Source organism: Ovis canadensis, chromosome 3, assembly GCF_042477335.2.
Source record: "Ovis canadensis isolate MfBH-ARS-UI-01 breed Bighorn chromosome 3, ARS-UI_OviCan_v2, whole genome shotgun sequence".
Taxonomy (NCBI): Eukaryota; Metazoa; Chordata; class Mammalia; order Artiodactyla; family Bovidae; genus Ovis; species Ovis canadensis.
The window spans coordinates 126,420,892-126,437,723 of NC_091247.1; positions in this window are offsets into that span (position 1 = coordinate 126,420,892).

The following is a 16,832-nucleotide window of genomic DNA, read 5'->3' on the forward strand; positions in this document are numbered from 1 at the left end:
TTCATTGAAAAAGCTAAAGCCTTTGACTGTGTGGATCTCAACAAACTGGAAGGACTGATTCTGAAGCTGAAGCCCCAATACTTTGGCCACCTGATGAGAAGAGCTAACTCATTGGAAAAGTTGCTGATGTTGGGAAAGATTGAGGGCAGGATTAAAAGGGGGTAACAGAGGATGAGATGGTTGGATGGCACCATCGAGTCAATGAACATGAATTTGAGCAAACTCTGGGAGTTAGTGGACAGGGAACCTGGCATGCTGCAGTCCATGGTCTCAAAGAGTCCAGCACAAACTAGTGATTGAACAACAACAATTTTGAATTTTAATCTACAAAACTCCATGGCATACCATTTAATTCAAAGAGAACTTCTATGTGCTTTCCTTGTACAAGGCATTGTGTATTACCTTAATGTAATTTACTAATAATGAGAACAATTATTTGAAGCACAAATCAATATCTCTATTATTTTGATGAGAAACTGAGGCTTAGAGAATTAAAAAACAAAGTTTGGATTTCAACTCATGCTTTGTGACTACAGTTTCCATTTTTTACATTTTTCCATACTGGCTCATGAATCATCTTCAAAATTATTGTACATAGGAAAACCAGCTGATATATTATTTGATGAGCATGTCATTCCCCATCTTGTTGAACTTCAATAGACTCTAAATAGCTTAAAGCTCTCATTCTTTAAATCCCAATTCCCAGTTAAAATGTTATAAAAACCTTAGTAAAAGGATGTAACTCATAAATCTACACTGAATTCATGAACTTTTTATACTAATGTTTTGCTAAGATATATGTGAGTAATTATGACCACATGTTTCCCATTTTATTTAACAAGATAAAGCAATGAGAAATGTTCTTTAACAAAATATTTTGCCTAAACCAAGACACTCAAAATAATTTTAGGATGTTTTGTCAAATCAAAATCCCCAAGTTCACTCATCCACAGTTTTTTTTTTCCCCTCAGATTTATTATTATTACTTTCTTTTCCTCTGCAAAATGTAGTAATAAGTATTGGATACAAGACAACCTCTGACATCCAACACCAATGTTGTTCCCAGAATAGTGATGACTAATTGAATGAAACCCTATTGTCTAGAGAACAAATCTCTTGAGCAGGTTGAGGAACTCTTGTGTAATTACTATTTTATAATATAAATCTATATAAAATTAAGTATAAATATACAATTAAGTAAAAGGAGGATTAGTTTAAGTAATGATATCTCCTTTTAGTTAGTTTTAACTAAAATTAGTTAAATTAGTTTAAGTAAAAGGAAGATGATATCTATTATCTCAATTCCAAATTAAATACTTTTCTACAAAATTAGTAAATGTTATTTTCAAGATAATCCTTTTTATTTCTCCCTTTTTTGCTATTTAGAAGATGCCAAATATATCCTATATTAACTGAGATTTGAAACTTACTTATACTATTATCATACCTGATAATCTCAATCCTTTGTGCATCACACCAGGTAGAATTCCAAAGAAAAGGAAATAGATGACAGATGCATAGTGTGATCATATTTATATCTATTGGTAGTGATCTCCTGCCTTATATTTTGCTCCAAGTTTTTCTCAGTTTACAAATTCCCTCTTCAGATAGCCAAGTTGGATATCTCTCCCCTTTGCCTTTTTTAAAGGTTTTTACACATTAATAATTCTTCACCTGAGCACTTAATTGTGCTACCTTAAAATGCTACTTGAAATTGTGACTAACACCAAATTTTGCTTATATCTTTGTATTCTCTGTATCTAATAAAATGTTCTCAACATAATAGCAACTAAAAAAATAATTTTAAAATTCTTCTGCCCAATTTATTGTGTTGCAGCCCTGAATAATCCACATTATGAAGCATGGATTCACTATATAGTCCTTGGTGAATTTCCAAAGAAATAATTTATCATTATAATAATTACAATTAACTAATAGTAATTGGAGTAACTTATGTGTATGTGAAAGTCGCTCAGTCATGTCCAACTCTATGACCGCATGCACTGTAACCTGCCAGGATCCTCCGTCCATGGGGATTCTCCAGGCAAGAATACTGGTGTGGGTTGCCATTCCCTTCTCCAGGGAATCTTCCCTACCCAGGGATAGACCCCAGATCTCCTGCATTGCAGGCAGACTCTTTACTGTCTGAGCCATGGGAGAGAATGGAGCACACACACAATTGTCATTTTAGTACCTGGTATGTGTTATCATCAGGAGAAGGCAGTGGCACCCCACTCCAGTACTCTTGCCTGGAAAATCCCATGGATGGCAGAGCCTAGTGGGTTGCGGTCCATGGGGTTGCTAAGAGTCGGACATGACTGAGCGACTTCACTTTCACTTTTCACTTTCATGCATTGGAGAAGGAAATGGCAACCCACTCCAGTGTTCCTGCCTGGAGAATCCCAGGGGCGGAGGAGCCTGTTGGGCTGCCGTCGATGGGGTCGCACAGAATCAGACACGACTGATGCGACTTAGCAGCAGCAGTGTGTGTTATCATCATATTGCAACATATAAACTACATTTTATGCATTTTTCATAGATTGTCCTATTTAACTTTCATAATCATTTTCAGTTCAGTTTAGTTCAGTCGCTCAGCCGTGTAAGACTGTTTGTGACCCCATGAACTGCCGCACGCCAGGCCTCCCTGTCCATCACCAACTCCCAGAGTTTACCCAAATTCATGTCCATTGAGTCAGTGATGCCATCCAGCCATCTCATCCTCTGTCATCCCCTTCTCCTCCTGCCCCCAATCCCTCCCAGCATCAGGGTCATTTCAAATGAGTCAACTCTTCACATGAGGTGGCCAAAGTATTGAAGTTTCAGCTTCAACATCAGTCCTTCCAATGAACACCCAGGACTGATCTCCTTTAGGATGGACTGGTTGGATCTCCTTGCAGTCCAAGGGACTCTCAGGAGTCTTCTCGAACATCACAGTTCAAAAGCATCAACTCTTTGGTGCTCAGCTTTCTTTATAGTCAAACTATCACATCCATACATGAGCAATGGAAAAACCGTAGCCTTGACTAGATGGAACTTGGTTGGCAAAGTAATATCTCTGCTTTTGAATATGCTATCTATACTGGTCATAACTTTCATTCCAAGGAGTAAGCGTCTTTTAATTTCATGGCTGCAATCACCATATGCAGTGATTTTGGAGCCCCCCAAAATAAAGTCTGACACTGTTTCCACTGTTTTCCCATTTCTTTCCCATGAAGTGATGGGACCAGATGTCATGATCTTAGTTTTCTGAATGTTGAGTTTTAACCAACTTTTTCATTCTCCTCTTTCACTTTCATCAAGAGGCTTTTTAGTTCCTTATATGGCAGCAAAGGACTAACACACATTTTTCATAGATGGATACTGAGATTTAGAGATATTAAATAAATTTCTCAAAGACATATACAGCAAAAAAAAGCATAAGCATTTAAATTAATACTCTTCAGATCTTATAGACAGAGTTTTCAACATGCTGCTAAGCTAGACTTTTTAAAGACAATACGCCAACTATAATTGCTTGATTGCTCTTTTAGAGAAATCATTTTTATTTTCTACTAGAAGTAGTAGAAGACACTGGTGTTATTGCTTCTAAAGAATTACAGTATCTGTCTTTTTGAAGATAGGTATGGCTAGGGGACTTTCTTTAGCTGAAGTGTTAGTGATGTGGCATGTTATATGTGTACACAATTGTCCATGTGGCATGATATTTGAAGGTGGCCCAAAGACTGGAGGCCTGGTTCCCAAGGAGGCAATGTGAAACACACTTCCACAACCAACAACTGAGAATGTTTGCTTTTTAAGCTACTGAGATTTGGGGATTGTCTCTTACCACAACAAAATGAACTTACCTGAGAAGTTCATGGAGTTGATACATAACAAAAACTCAATTTTAGACATGTTTCGATTTTTGTTGGTTTACATTCTAAAGGCTTCCCAGGTGCCACAGCAGTAAAGAACATGCCTGCCAATGCAGGAGATTCAAGAGACATGGGTGTGATCCATGGGTCAGAAAGATCCCCTAGAATAGTACATGGCAACCCACTCCAGTCTTCTTGCCTGTAAAATTCTATGGACAGAGGAACCTGGTGGGCTACAGTCCATGGGTCGCAAAGAGTTGGATACAACTGAGCAACTACACATACATGCATGCACCTATGAAATACTCAGATATCAGTCAAGAAAATTCAGGGGATAAATATCTAATTCTTTAATTATTATTTTTTTTGTTTGTTTTTTCCAAACAGTGTTGCTCATGTGTACTTGATATGCAAAGAATGACACATATTTCACATGTACAAGTTGAATAGTTTGGACATAGAAAAATACCTGGGAAACCATGACCAGAACCAAGGTAAAACACATATCCAACACCTCCCAAATTTCCCTTGTGTCTTTCTGTTTTGTTTCAGACTTTGCATCTGTGTGTGTGTGGTAAGAACTTTTAACATGATATATATCCTTATATCAAATTTTGGAGTGCATGCTACCATGTTATTAACTATAGGCACTGTGCTGCTGCATAGCTGATCCCTAGAATTTACTCATCTAGCATAACTGAAATTTTATACCCATTGAGCCACAGAGGAAACAATACATTATTAGTTTAAGCGCCTGCAGTTATTTTTTGGTCATTTTATCACTGGGAGTAAAGACATAAAAAGTGATCAGATAATTATAAATTAAAAGCTATATTAAAATATAAAGAATAAAGCTCTATTAAAAAATCTATATTCAGTTTTAAGATGAATAAGGACTGAAGATATAAGGTAAAACAGGAAGGCTACAGTTGATCAAACTATATTATCAAACTGAAATTTTCTAATAATGTCGATCTTAAATGTTCTCACCAAAAAAAGGAGAAATGAGTGAGATGATAAATGTTTTAATTAAACTAAATGGGGATAATCCTTCAAAAAATCAGTTGGCTGGTTCATACACTTGTTGTATGGCAAAAACCAAAATATTGTATAGCAATTATCCTACAATTAAAAAAATTTAAGGCATAACTGAATAGAAAAAAATAAATAAAGACAGCTATTTTCAAACATGTTATGGAAAAGAAAAATCTTCTATTATCCTACAGAAAAAATGATCCTTACTTTCCTTTCTTAAAACATTGCTTCTTAAAGTGTGTGAGTGTGTATTTATGTGAGAGCATGTGATTTACTATAGCTTTGGGGGCCATTTTTGTAAATGTTTTCTGAAATTATAGTGGTATAATAAAATAGAGGCAGTAAAAACAAATTCATTTGTTGATAAATAGGGGCACCATATTACATTCATGTTCCATATGACAAAATATTACTTTGAATATTCTTTGTTCACTAGCCCCATAATGATACAAATTAAATAGATTTCAATTCAGTTCAGCTCGGTTCAGTCGCTCAGTCGTGTCCGACTCTTTGCGACCCCATGAATCGCAGCACACCAGGTCTCCCTGTCCATCACCAACTCCTGTAGTTCACTCAGACTCACGTCTATTGGGTCACTGATGTCATCCAGCCATCTCATCCTCTGTCGTCCCCTTCTCCACCTGCCCTCAACCCCTCCCAGCATCAGAGACTTTTCCAATGAGTCAACTCTTCGCATGAGGTGGCCAAAGTACTGGAGTTTCAGCTTTAGCATCATTCCTTCCAAAAAACACCCAGGACTGATCTCCTTCAGAATGGACTAGTTGGATCTCTTTGCAATCCAAAGGACTCTCCAGAGTCTTCTCCAACACCACAGTTTAAAAGCATCAATTCTTCGGCACTCAGCCTTCTTCACAGTACCACTCTCACATCCATACATGACCACTGGAAAAACTATAGCCTTGACTAGATGGACCTTTGTTGGCAAAGTAATGTCTCTGCTTTTCAATATGCTCTCTAGGTTGGTCATAACTTTCCTTCCAAGGAGTAAGCGTCTTTTAATTTCATGGCTGCAGTCACCATCTGCAGTGATTTGGGAGCCCCCAAAAATAAAGTCTGACACTGTTTCCACTGTTTCCCCATCTATTTCCCATGAAGTGATGGGACCAGATGCCATGACCTTAGTTTTCTGAATGTTAAGCTTTAAGCCAACTTTTTCATTCTCCTCTTTCACTTTCATCAAGAGGCTTTTTAGTTCCTCTTCACTTTCTGCCATAAGGGTGGTGTCATCTGCATATCTGAGGTTATTGATATTTCTCCCAGAAACTTGATTCCAGCTTGTGCTTCTTCCAGCCCAGCCCAACTCTGCATAGAAATTAAATAAGCAGGGTGACAATATACAGCCTTGACATACTCCTTTTCCTATTTGGAACCAGTCTGTTGTTCCATGTCCAGTTTTAACTGTTGCTTCCTGACCTGCATACAGATTTCTCAAGAGGCAGGTCAGGTGGTCTGGTATTCCCATCTCTTGAAGAATTTTCCAGAGTTTATAAGTAGATTTAGTAATTGTAAAAAAAAAAAGCAGCAAGGTAATTTGGCTTATAAGTTAATAACTGGGTTCTGAGAAGGTCATTATCTTGTCTGGCAATGAGTAATTTTTTTCTTTTTTTCTTATTATTTCACTATTCACAAAGATATTGAATACAAAAAATCAGTAATGTATTACAAAGAAAATATATTTAAGTGAAACAAAAATACATTACATGTACAAAAGGAAAAAGAAATAAATATATAAGCATTCCTTACTATACAGTTAACTTGAAAATATACATTTATATTAATATAATAGGCTGAGATTATATAGAAATTCATTCTTTTCATAAAATAGGAATTTAGAACTATAAGGTAGTTCCATATTGTATATTATTAGGTTTTGGCCATTAGTTTTTGACTGGTTATTTGTTTTTTGGTTTCTAAAGACATGAGAAAAACATCAATTCTGTTTTAAAAGATCAGAATATGGTCAAATTTTATAATTGTGATATAATAAAAAGGTTATTAGGCAAGGTATATAAAATTTTTGAATAGATTATTAAAAATATAGGTTTCAGTATCCTTATTGTAACATCAGATTTGATGTTATATGAGCTCCAAAGATTTCTTTCAGTGTAGAGTCAGTTCATGAAGTAATTTATTACACATCATATTTTAGAATAATTATTAGGTGTTCTGAGATGGTATCTTTAGTTAATACGAATGAATATTAGCCATTTCAATCATTAATTGCATTGGGAAAGCATTTTTGAAGCTCTAAAATCTATTTACTCTCTATTTTAGTCTTTTCATACACTTGCCAGAGTAAGAGAAATGAGAGCCTGTCAGCAGACACTAAAATTCCTTAGCATCTGACACTTCAAATATCTGCTGGCAACATCCCCAAGATGATGTCAGCTTCTTATACAGAGCAGAACATTTATGCTCCCCCAGAGCATCTCACTTTCAGAGTTGGTGCACTTTCAAATATCAAGTACATTAATAGTTTTTCTCCAAATGATGACTAAAATCTTTAGAAGTATTTCTCCAATCTCAGCAAAGAATGAGATATTATGATACAAAGTGAAGGAAATGTAAAATACATATTGAATATCTGAGAAAAGATTTACAAAATGAACATATGCCTTTTAAAAAAATCCTAGAAATAGGTATGGTTCAGTTCAATTCAGTTCAGTTCAGTTGAATTCTGTTCAGTCGCTCAGTCATGTCTGACTCTCTGCAACCCCATGAATCGCAGCACGCCAGGCCTCCCTGTCCATCACCATCTCCTGAAGTTCACTCAGACTCATGTCCATCAAGTACATGATGCCATCCAGTCAACTCATCCTCGGTCGTCCCCTTCTCCTCCTGCCCCCAATCCCTCCCAGCATCAGAGTCTTTTCCAATGAGTGAGTCAACTCTTCTCATGTGGTGCCAAGGTACTGGAGCTTCAGCTTTAGCATCACTCCCTCCAAAGAAATCTCAGGGCTGATCTACTTCAGAATGGACTGGTTGGATCTCCTTGCCGTCCAAGGGACTCTCAAGAGTCTTCTCCAACACCACAGTTCAAAAGCATCACTTCTTCGATGCTCAGCCTTCTTCACAGTCCAACTCTCACATCCATACATGACCACAGGAAAAACCATAGCCTTGACTAGACGGACCTTAGTCGGCAAAGCAATGTCTCTGCTTTTGCATATGCTATCTAGGTTGGTCATAACTTTCCTTCCAAGGAGTAAGCGTCTTTTAACATCATGGCTACAGTCACCATCTGCAGTGATTTGGGAGCAGCAAAAAATAAAGTCTGACACTGTTTCCACTGTTTCCCCATCTATTTCCCATGAAGAGATGGGACCAGATGCCATAATCTTCGTTTTCTGAATGTTAACCTTTAAGCCAACTTTTTCACTCTCCTCTTTCACTTTTATCAAGAGGCTTTTCAGCTCCTCTTCACTTTCTGCCATAAGGGTGGTGTCATCTGCATATCTGAGGTTATTGATATTGCTCCTGGAAATCTTGATTCCAGCTTGTGTTTCTTCCAGTCCAGCATTTCTCATGATGTACGCTGCATAGAAGTTAAATAAGCAGGGTGACAATATACAGCCTTGACATACTCCTTTTCCTATTTGGAACCAGTCTGTTGTTCCATGTCCAGTTCTAACTGTCGCTTCCTGACCTGCATACAGATTTCTCAAGAGGCAGGTTAGGTGGTCTGGTATTCCCATCTCTCAGAATTTTCCACAGTTTATTGTGATCCACACAGTCAAAGGCTTTGGCATAGTCAATAAAGCAGAAATAGATGTTTTTCTGGAACTCTCTCCTTTTTCCTTGATCCAGCAGATGTTGGCAATTTGATCTCTGGTTCCTCTGCCTTTTCTAAAACCGGCTTGAACATCAGGGAATTCATGGTTCACGTATTGCTGAAGCCTGACTTGCAGAATTTTTGAGCATTACTTTACTAGCATGCAAGATGAATGTAATTGTGTGGTAGTTTGAGCATTTTTGGCATTGCCTTTCTTTGGAATTGGAATGAAAACTGACCTTTTCCAGTCCTGTGGCCACTGCTGAGTTTTCCAAATTTGCTGGCATATTGAGTGCAGCACTTTCACAGCATCATCTTTCAGGATTTGAAATAGCTCAACTGGAATTCCATCACCTCCACTAGCTTTGCTCGTAGTGATGCTTTCTAAGGCCCACTTGACTTCACTTTCCAAGATGTCTGGCTCTGGATTAGTGATCACATCATCATGATTATCTGAGTCGTGAAGATCTTTTCTGTACAGTTCTTCCATGTATTCTTGCCACCTCTTCTTAATATCTCCTTTTTCCGTTAGGTCCATACAATTTCTGTCCTTTATCAAGCCCATCTCTGCATGAAATGTTCTCTTGATATCTCTAATTTTCTTTAAGAGATCTCTAGTCTTTCCCATTCTATTGTTTTCCTCTATTTACTTGCACTGATCACTGAAGAAGGCTTTCTTATCTCTCCTTGTTATTCTTTGGAACTCTGCATTCAGATGCTTATATCTTTCCTTTTCTCCTTTGCTTTTCGCCTCTCTTCTTTTCACAGCTATTTGTAAGGCCTCCCCAGACAGCCATTTTTCTTTTTTGCATTTCTTTTCCATGGGGATGGTCTTGATCCCTGTCTCCTGTACAATGTCACGAACCTCATTCCATAGTTCATCAGGCACTCTATCTATCAGATCTAGACCCTTAAATCTATTTCTCACTTCCATTGTATAATCATAAGGGATTTGATTTAGGTCATACCTGAATGGTCTAGCAGTTTTCCTTACTTTCTTCAATTTGAGTCTGAATTTGGTAATAAGGAGTTCATGATCTGAGCCACAGTCAGCTCCTGGTCTTGTTTTTGTTGACTGTATAGAGCTTCTCCATCTTTGTCTGCAGAGAATATAATCAATCTGATTTCAGTGTTGACCATCTGGTGATGTCCATGTGTAGAGTCTTCTCTTGTGTTGTTGTAAGAGGGTGTTTGCTATGACCAGTGCATTTTCTTGACAAAACTCTATTAGTCTTTGCCCTGCTTCATTCTGCATTCCAAGGCCAAATTTGCCTGTTACTCCAGGTGTTTCTTGACTTCCTACTTTTGCATTCCAGTCCCCTAGAATGAAAAGGACATCTTTTTTGGGTGTTAGTTCTAAAAGGTCTTCTAGGTCTTCATAAAACCGTTCAACTTCAGCTTCTTCAGTGATACTGGTTGGGACATATACTGAGATAACTGTGATATTGAATGGTTTGCCTTGGAGATGAACAGAGATCATTCTGTTGTTTTTGAGATTGCATCCAAGTACTGCATTTTGGACTCTTTTGTTGACCATGATGGCTACTCCATTTCTTCTGAGGGAGTCCTGCCCTCAGTAATAGATATAATGGTCATCTGATTTAAATTCACCCATTCCGGTCCATTGTAGTTTGCTGATTCCTAGAATGTTGACATTCACCCTTGCCATCTCTTGTTTGACCACTTCCAATTTGCCTTGATTTATGGACCTGACATTCCAGGTTCCTATGCAATATTGCTCTTTACAGCATCGGACCTTGCTTCTATCACCAGTCACATCCACAACTGGGTATTGTTTTTGCTTTGGCTCCATCTCTTCATTCTTTCTGGAGTTATTTCTCCACTGATCTCCAGTAGGATATTGGGCACCTAATGACCTGAGGAGTTCCCCTTTTGGTATCCTATCATTTTGCCTTTTCATACTGTTCATGGGGTTCTCAAGGCAAGAATACTAAAGTGGCTTGCCATTCCCTTCTCCAGTGGATCAGGCTCTGTAAGACCTCTCCACCATGACCCACCCGTCTTGGGTTGTCCCACAGGCATGGCTTGGTTTCACTGAGTTAGACAAGGCTGTGGTCTTAGTGTGATTAGATTGACTAGTTTTCTGTGAGTATGGTTTAAGCGTGTCTGCCCTCTGATGCCCTCTTGCAACACCTACCATCTTACTTGGGTTTCTCTTACCTTGGGCGTTGGGTATCTCTTCACGGCTGTGCCAGCAAAGCAGAGCCACTGCTCCTTACCTTGGAGGAGGGGTATCTCCTTACTGCCAGCATTCCTGACCTTCAACGTGGGATAGCTCCTCTAGGTCCTCCTGCGCCTGCGCAGCCACTGCTCCTCAAGATGCTCCTCTGGGCCGCTGGCCCTGGCCTCAGGTGTGGGTGGCTCCTCCCAGCTGCAGCCCCTGGTTTCGGGCTCAGGCTGGTATGGTAAATCATATAAACTCAAAAAAAAAAAAAAAACTAAATTCAATTTGATAATATTTTAAAATAAAGCAGTCTGTCTCAGTAAAATTATGTCTTTTGAAGAGCTAATGAATAATGTGACTGTTCATGCTATTTCTTAAGATTACATTTCAGAGATTTTATTGTGATTAATATTGCAAGATCATTTATTTAACATCCATAAGTAAATAAGTTGTTGCTTATAAGTCAATTTTGTACGTTACTAATTTTTTTGCTATCAACTTGCCTTGTTTTTTATTTTAAAAGGCAAATTTTGTTCTCTAAGTCTGACATCTTTCTTTGCAACTGTTTTTGTTGTTTAGTCGCTAAGTTGTGTCTGTCTCTTTTGTGACCCTATGGGCTGCAGCCTGCCAGGCTAATCGGTCCATGGAATATCCTATGCAAGAATACTGGAGTGGGTTGGCATTTCCTTCTTCAGGGGATCTTCTCAACCCAGGGTAGAACCTGCGTCTCCTGCATTGGCAGACAGATTCTTTACCATTGAGCCACCAGGGAAGCCCCTGCAACTATAATACACTATTATAATAATCAGTCATTAAATAGATTGAAAACTTTTAGAGATTCAATAATCAGTCATTAAATAGATTGAAAACTTTTAGAGATTCTTACTTATGTGTGGTAAGGTAAATACGTCAACATTTAATAACATTGATAACAATAATTGTTGGCTTATTTTGCTGATTATAATATCTGAGAATAAAACATATACTCATAAACAAGACTTTGGGAATTATGGGAACAAAAGAAGCTGAGAAAGAAAGTCACTCATAATTCTACTGTCTACAACCATATTTCCTTTCTGAATATTTCTATTTGGTTTTCATGGGGTTAGAATAATGTATCCATAAAATGATGTGTTCTGTATTTTCCTCTTAGCCATGTATCATAAGCATTTTGCCATTAAAATTCTAAAACCCCATTTTAATAAAATAGCATGTATTCCGTGTGCTAGGGCACCTTTATGGGGTAATTCGGTGACTTCTAGGTTTGTTTTTATTTAAATTCTCTCTTCACCATAATGTGTGACATATCCCTAAGATGATAAAGATATTTAAGTATCTCATGAAGAAAGTAGTCTAGAGGAAGGTAGTTTAGTGACTAAGTGACATCAAGCTTCCATGTCATTTTCTTAGAAATTCTCTTAATCTTTCCCTGAGGATTGCCAAGTGTCTGCAAAATCTCCAGGCTTCATGTCCTTATACAGCTCTATTCAAACACAGAAAGCATAAGAGCTAATCAGAGTGAGAGAATACTTCTTAATATACCTTTTTTCCCTTGGTCATGGAGGAAATACTCTTAAGAGAACTCTAGTAACATTTTCATGATTAATTGGCCAGAACTGAATCACATGAGAACAGTCAATTGCAGAAGAGATATAAAAAATGAAGGATAAAGGATGAGAATTGAACTAGAGTTAATTGTGCTCCATCCCCATTGTCTGGCACAATTGTGTTCCCCCCCCTCCAAAAAAAAACTTTTCACATGACAAAGCAGGGGTAGGCATCCACTACTGGTTGGGTAAATAACTAGATTAAGAAAGTCTCTGAATACCATGTCTGTTTCCTGAAAGATACTAGCAATTAATGTATGCACTGATAGTATATAAGCTTGTATAGTTTCAGCTTAAAGGTATAGCTATTTTGACAGAAAATTTTAGTTTTTTATTGTGACCCTGTAATACTTTAATGTCCAAATATCTTTTTTTCTACAACTTTAAAAAATATTTTTCATTTTAAACTTTTAAAATTATTTTTTGATGCCTTTATATATCTCATACAATTTTGAGGTTGCTATACTTTAGAGTAGTACTAATTACACAGTGATTCAGAAAAAAATGTGACAGTTTTTTCTAAGTTACTAGCTGAAACTTGAGGCCCTAAGGAAACTCCTAGCAGTAATAGTCCTTTTGTTATTATTTGCAGTTTCTAATATCTTCACTATATTAGGAATCAATATGGCTGATTTTTAAAAATTTTGCCTATTAGTTTTTATAATTTTCTGAACTCTGGATATTTTTCCAAATTTTGTTTAAAATTTACCCATGTGTACTTGAACATATTTCATTGTTCAAAATTATCTGGTTTCGTAGTGTTTATATAAGGAAGATGCTGCTTAAACATTTTTGTATCCGTAATCAAGAGGGAAAAAGCTAAGGAAAGCCCATATTGTCCAGTTTCTGGTACAGGACTAGGGAATTAAATGATGATAATAATAATAATAATAATAATAAGGCCAATAATGATTAGCCCATCAGACTGCATGAACTAACAGACATCATTCTGGAGCTACTATCATTTAAAAACAGATAATACACTAAAAGATGCAAAGAACAGAAACTCTTATGGAATATGAAGTTGAATTGTTTGACAGTAATGAAACAATTTCTGGCATGATAGGAGAAACTCCCTCTCTTCAATGACTGGAGAAAACTTCCTCTTTTCAACGACCGTAGAGCACAGAAGGTAGAAGTAACGGCCAACCAGGACTAAAATGTTGTTATGAAGTGAAAGAGTACATTTAAAAAAATAATTCACAAAAAATTTGGTTAAATAGACATATATTAAATATCATCTGAAACTTTTTCTGATCAAGGTGACCAGGGCCTAAGTCTCTGCTTGAGTCTCTTCCTTTTTTTTTTTTTTTCTCCTAATCTAATGATACTCAATGATAAAAAGACTTTTTATTCCTTTGATTAATTTCTAGTTAATTATTGTTAAATTGATCTTGTAAATCTACATTTCTTAAGAAAAAGTTTATTTCTCACATAATAAGAGTACTTCTTTAAAAATACATATAATTTGTTTGTATAACCCAAAACCTCTTTTCATGAGATGGATACAAACCAATTGATTTTACCATAATCAGAATAGTCATAGGCATAAACCAAATAGTGAATAAGATTAGGGAACAGGCTTCCCAGGTGGCACTAGTGGTAAAGAATCTAGCTGCCAAGGCAGGAGACTTGAGAGATGCAGGTTTGATCCCTAAGTGGGGGAAGATACCTTGGAGTAGGAAATGGCAACCTATTCCAGGACTCTTGCCGGGGAAATTCCATGGACAGAGGAGCCTGGTGAGCTACAGTTCATGGGGTCACAAAGAGTCAGACATGACAGTACAAGTATGTATATAAACCATATGAAATTCTGATTTAGGTGAACCACTGATGATATTTTCAATTAATTACAGCAATAATAATTGTATTATGCTGCTGATGATGGTGGTGTGTGTTTTCATGCTTACTATAGGCTCTGCTCTTTGAGCTACATTTTTATCATTCCCTCTTAGTAAATGAGGAAATAGGTTGTGGAAGCTTAAGTAAGTTAGCTAAGACATCTAACTAGTAAGTAAAGGGGACTGTATTCAAACACATAACTGACTTTATAATCTACAGGTTAAAACCAGGAGTAAAAGAGAAAATATCATCAAGTCTAAAATGACCAAATATGAAAGCGATAGATGGAAAAGGAACAAGATAAAATATAGAAAATTTTAAATTATAGTAGTCTCTACTAATGAACAATATTTCCCCACTTTTAAATGAATTAAAAATGCCAGATTTAAAAACAAAACTAAACCAATTATAGTGACCATTTCCTTTATGAATGTTCAAGACAATGTGTGACTTACAAACTTATATAATTGCAACAATAAATGTATTCAAAATAACTAATATTGTTATTCAAATAGTATTGAAACATTCTAATACTTTTATATTACATCCAACAATATGAATAATATCAGTTTTAAAACCATTATGTCTATGAATAACTGTATCCCCAATTTTCACCAGAGAACCAGATTTAATCGTATGTATACGGGTAGAGACAGAGAGAAGAGTAGTAAGATAATAAGAGATTCTTCTAAAGAATAAATTCCCCCTACCAGTCCATGGAGTTGCAAAGAGTCAGACATGAACGAGCAACTGAACAACAACCAGTACCTCTCAGTAATCATTGGCTTCACTATCAGCACTGGATTGTGAGTAGTTAATATGATTTATGCTTTGGAAACAGCATTTTTGCTGTTGTTGTTCAATCTCCAAGTCATATCCAACTCTTGGTTAACTCATGGACTTTAGCACACCAGGCTCCTCTGTGTTCATTATCTCCCAGAGTTTGCTCAAACTCATGTCCATTGAGTCGGTGATGCCATCCAACCATCTAATCCTCTACCTACCCCTTCTCCTTTTGCCTTCAATCTTTCCCAGCATCAGTATATTTCCAATGAGTTGACTCTTTGCATCAGGTGGCCAAAGTATTGGAGCTTCAGCTTCAACAACAGACGTTCCAGTAATATTCAGGGTTGATTTCCTTTAGGATTGACAGGTTTGCTCGCTTTGCAGTCCTAGGGACTCTCAAGAGTCTTCTCCAGAAACAGCCATAAGAAATCCAAATTTTGATTATTTAATTTATTAGTTATGAGGTTCTATCAGTAACAACAAATCTTGGTGCCTCCATGCTCATTTCATTAAGATTTCAATATATGAAAAATTTGGCTTCTGCTCGAAAAGAAGTAAATGTAGCCCGTGATACAAAATGAAATCATGAGCTGAAAACCATGTGCTTAGCTCCTAGATTAGTTTGGAATACAGAGAGAAACTTGAGCTCTGTAACAGACGTACATCTATTCACTTTGGAACACAAATATAATATGCTACATTAATTTTTCTCATCTCATTAATATAAATTTGCAAAACAAAATAATGTCTGAAGGTTAATCCCCCCTTTTCCAAACTTTTTTCCAGTTTTCACTAGTTGTCTGTGCTGACAAAGTTGATTTCACATGTGCAGAAGCTGGGATTTAAATTTTTCAATTGAAAGAGGTCAAAACCATAATAACAAATGAAATTATGTCACAAACTGAATTACTCAATATAGAAACATAATGTAATTTACAGTGGTCACTTTAGGTAATTCTTTAAAAGGATCCAGAAAGTATCAATTCAATCTAAATCTCAATTCCAGTTCCTTATCCTTTGTGCCACGTCCTCTGTTTCTGCAAATTTCGTCAGCATCTGCTTACGACCTTGTCTACACTGTCAGTCTTTTTACTCTTGACTGCATTTGCTGCCTCTTTTCTGCTCTACATATGCTCTAGATAATTTCTTTAATTATTAAATCTAGTTTGTTCATTGACTTTCACAAGAACACCCTTCATCAAACATTTCTTAGTAAGTTTACGAAGAATTTTGCACTCAGAGATAGTCATAGCAGCAATTGTGACCTGCTCTCTTTCCATTCTGCCTCTATTTCCATCCCCTACCTGTTCAGACAGAAACACGCATGCACGCATGCACACACACACACACACGCACACAGAAATGCATTCATCATGTCGTGTTATCCCACCGAGAGAAATGATTTCATTTGGGAATCTCAGGGTGTACTATATATAATGTGTCCAGGAATTCTTTCTTATAATTCCAGTGTGATTCTTTAAGGGCACATTGGCTTATATATAATGCTATTCATTTTGTTGTGGAAATACTGTATAGAACTCATGAAATTGCAGTATTTTTCTCTGGGCTTGAATCCAGTATGTGCTTATGTAGAGAACCGTCCACATAGAAGATGCTACCAGTGTTTATAGGCTGGATTGTGCTTCTGTTGGCAGTTGTTTTCATTTCTTACATGATGCTTGTATAAAGAAATAGAAGTTGTCAGTCATTAAAATGGAAGGCATTCAGCT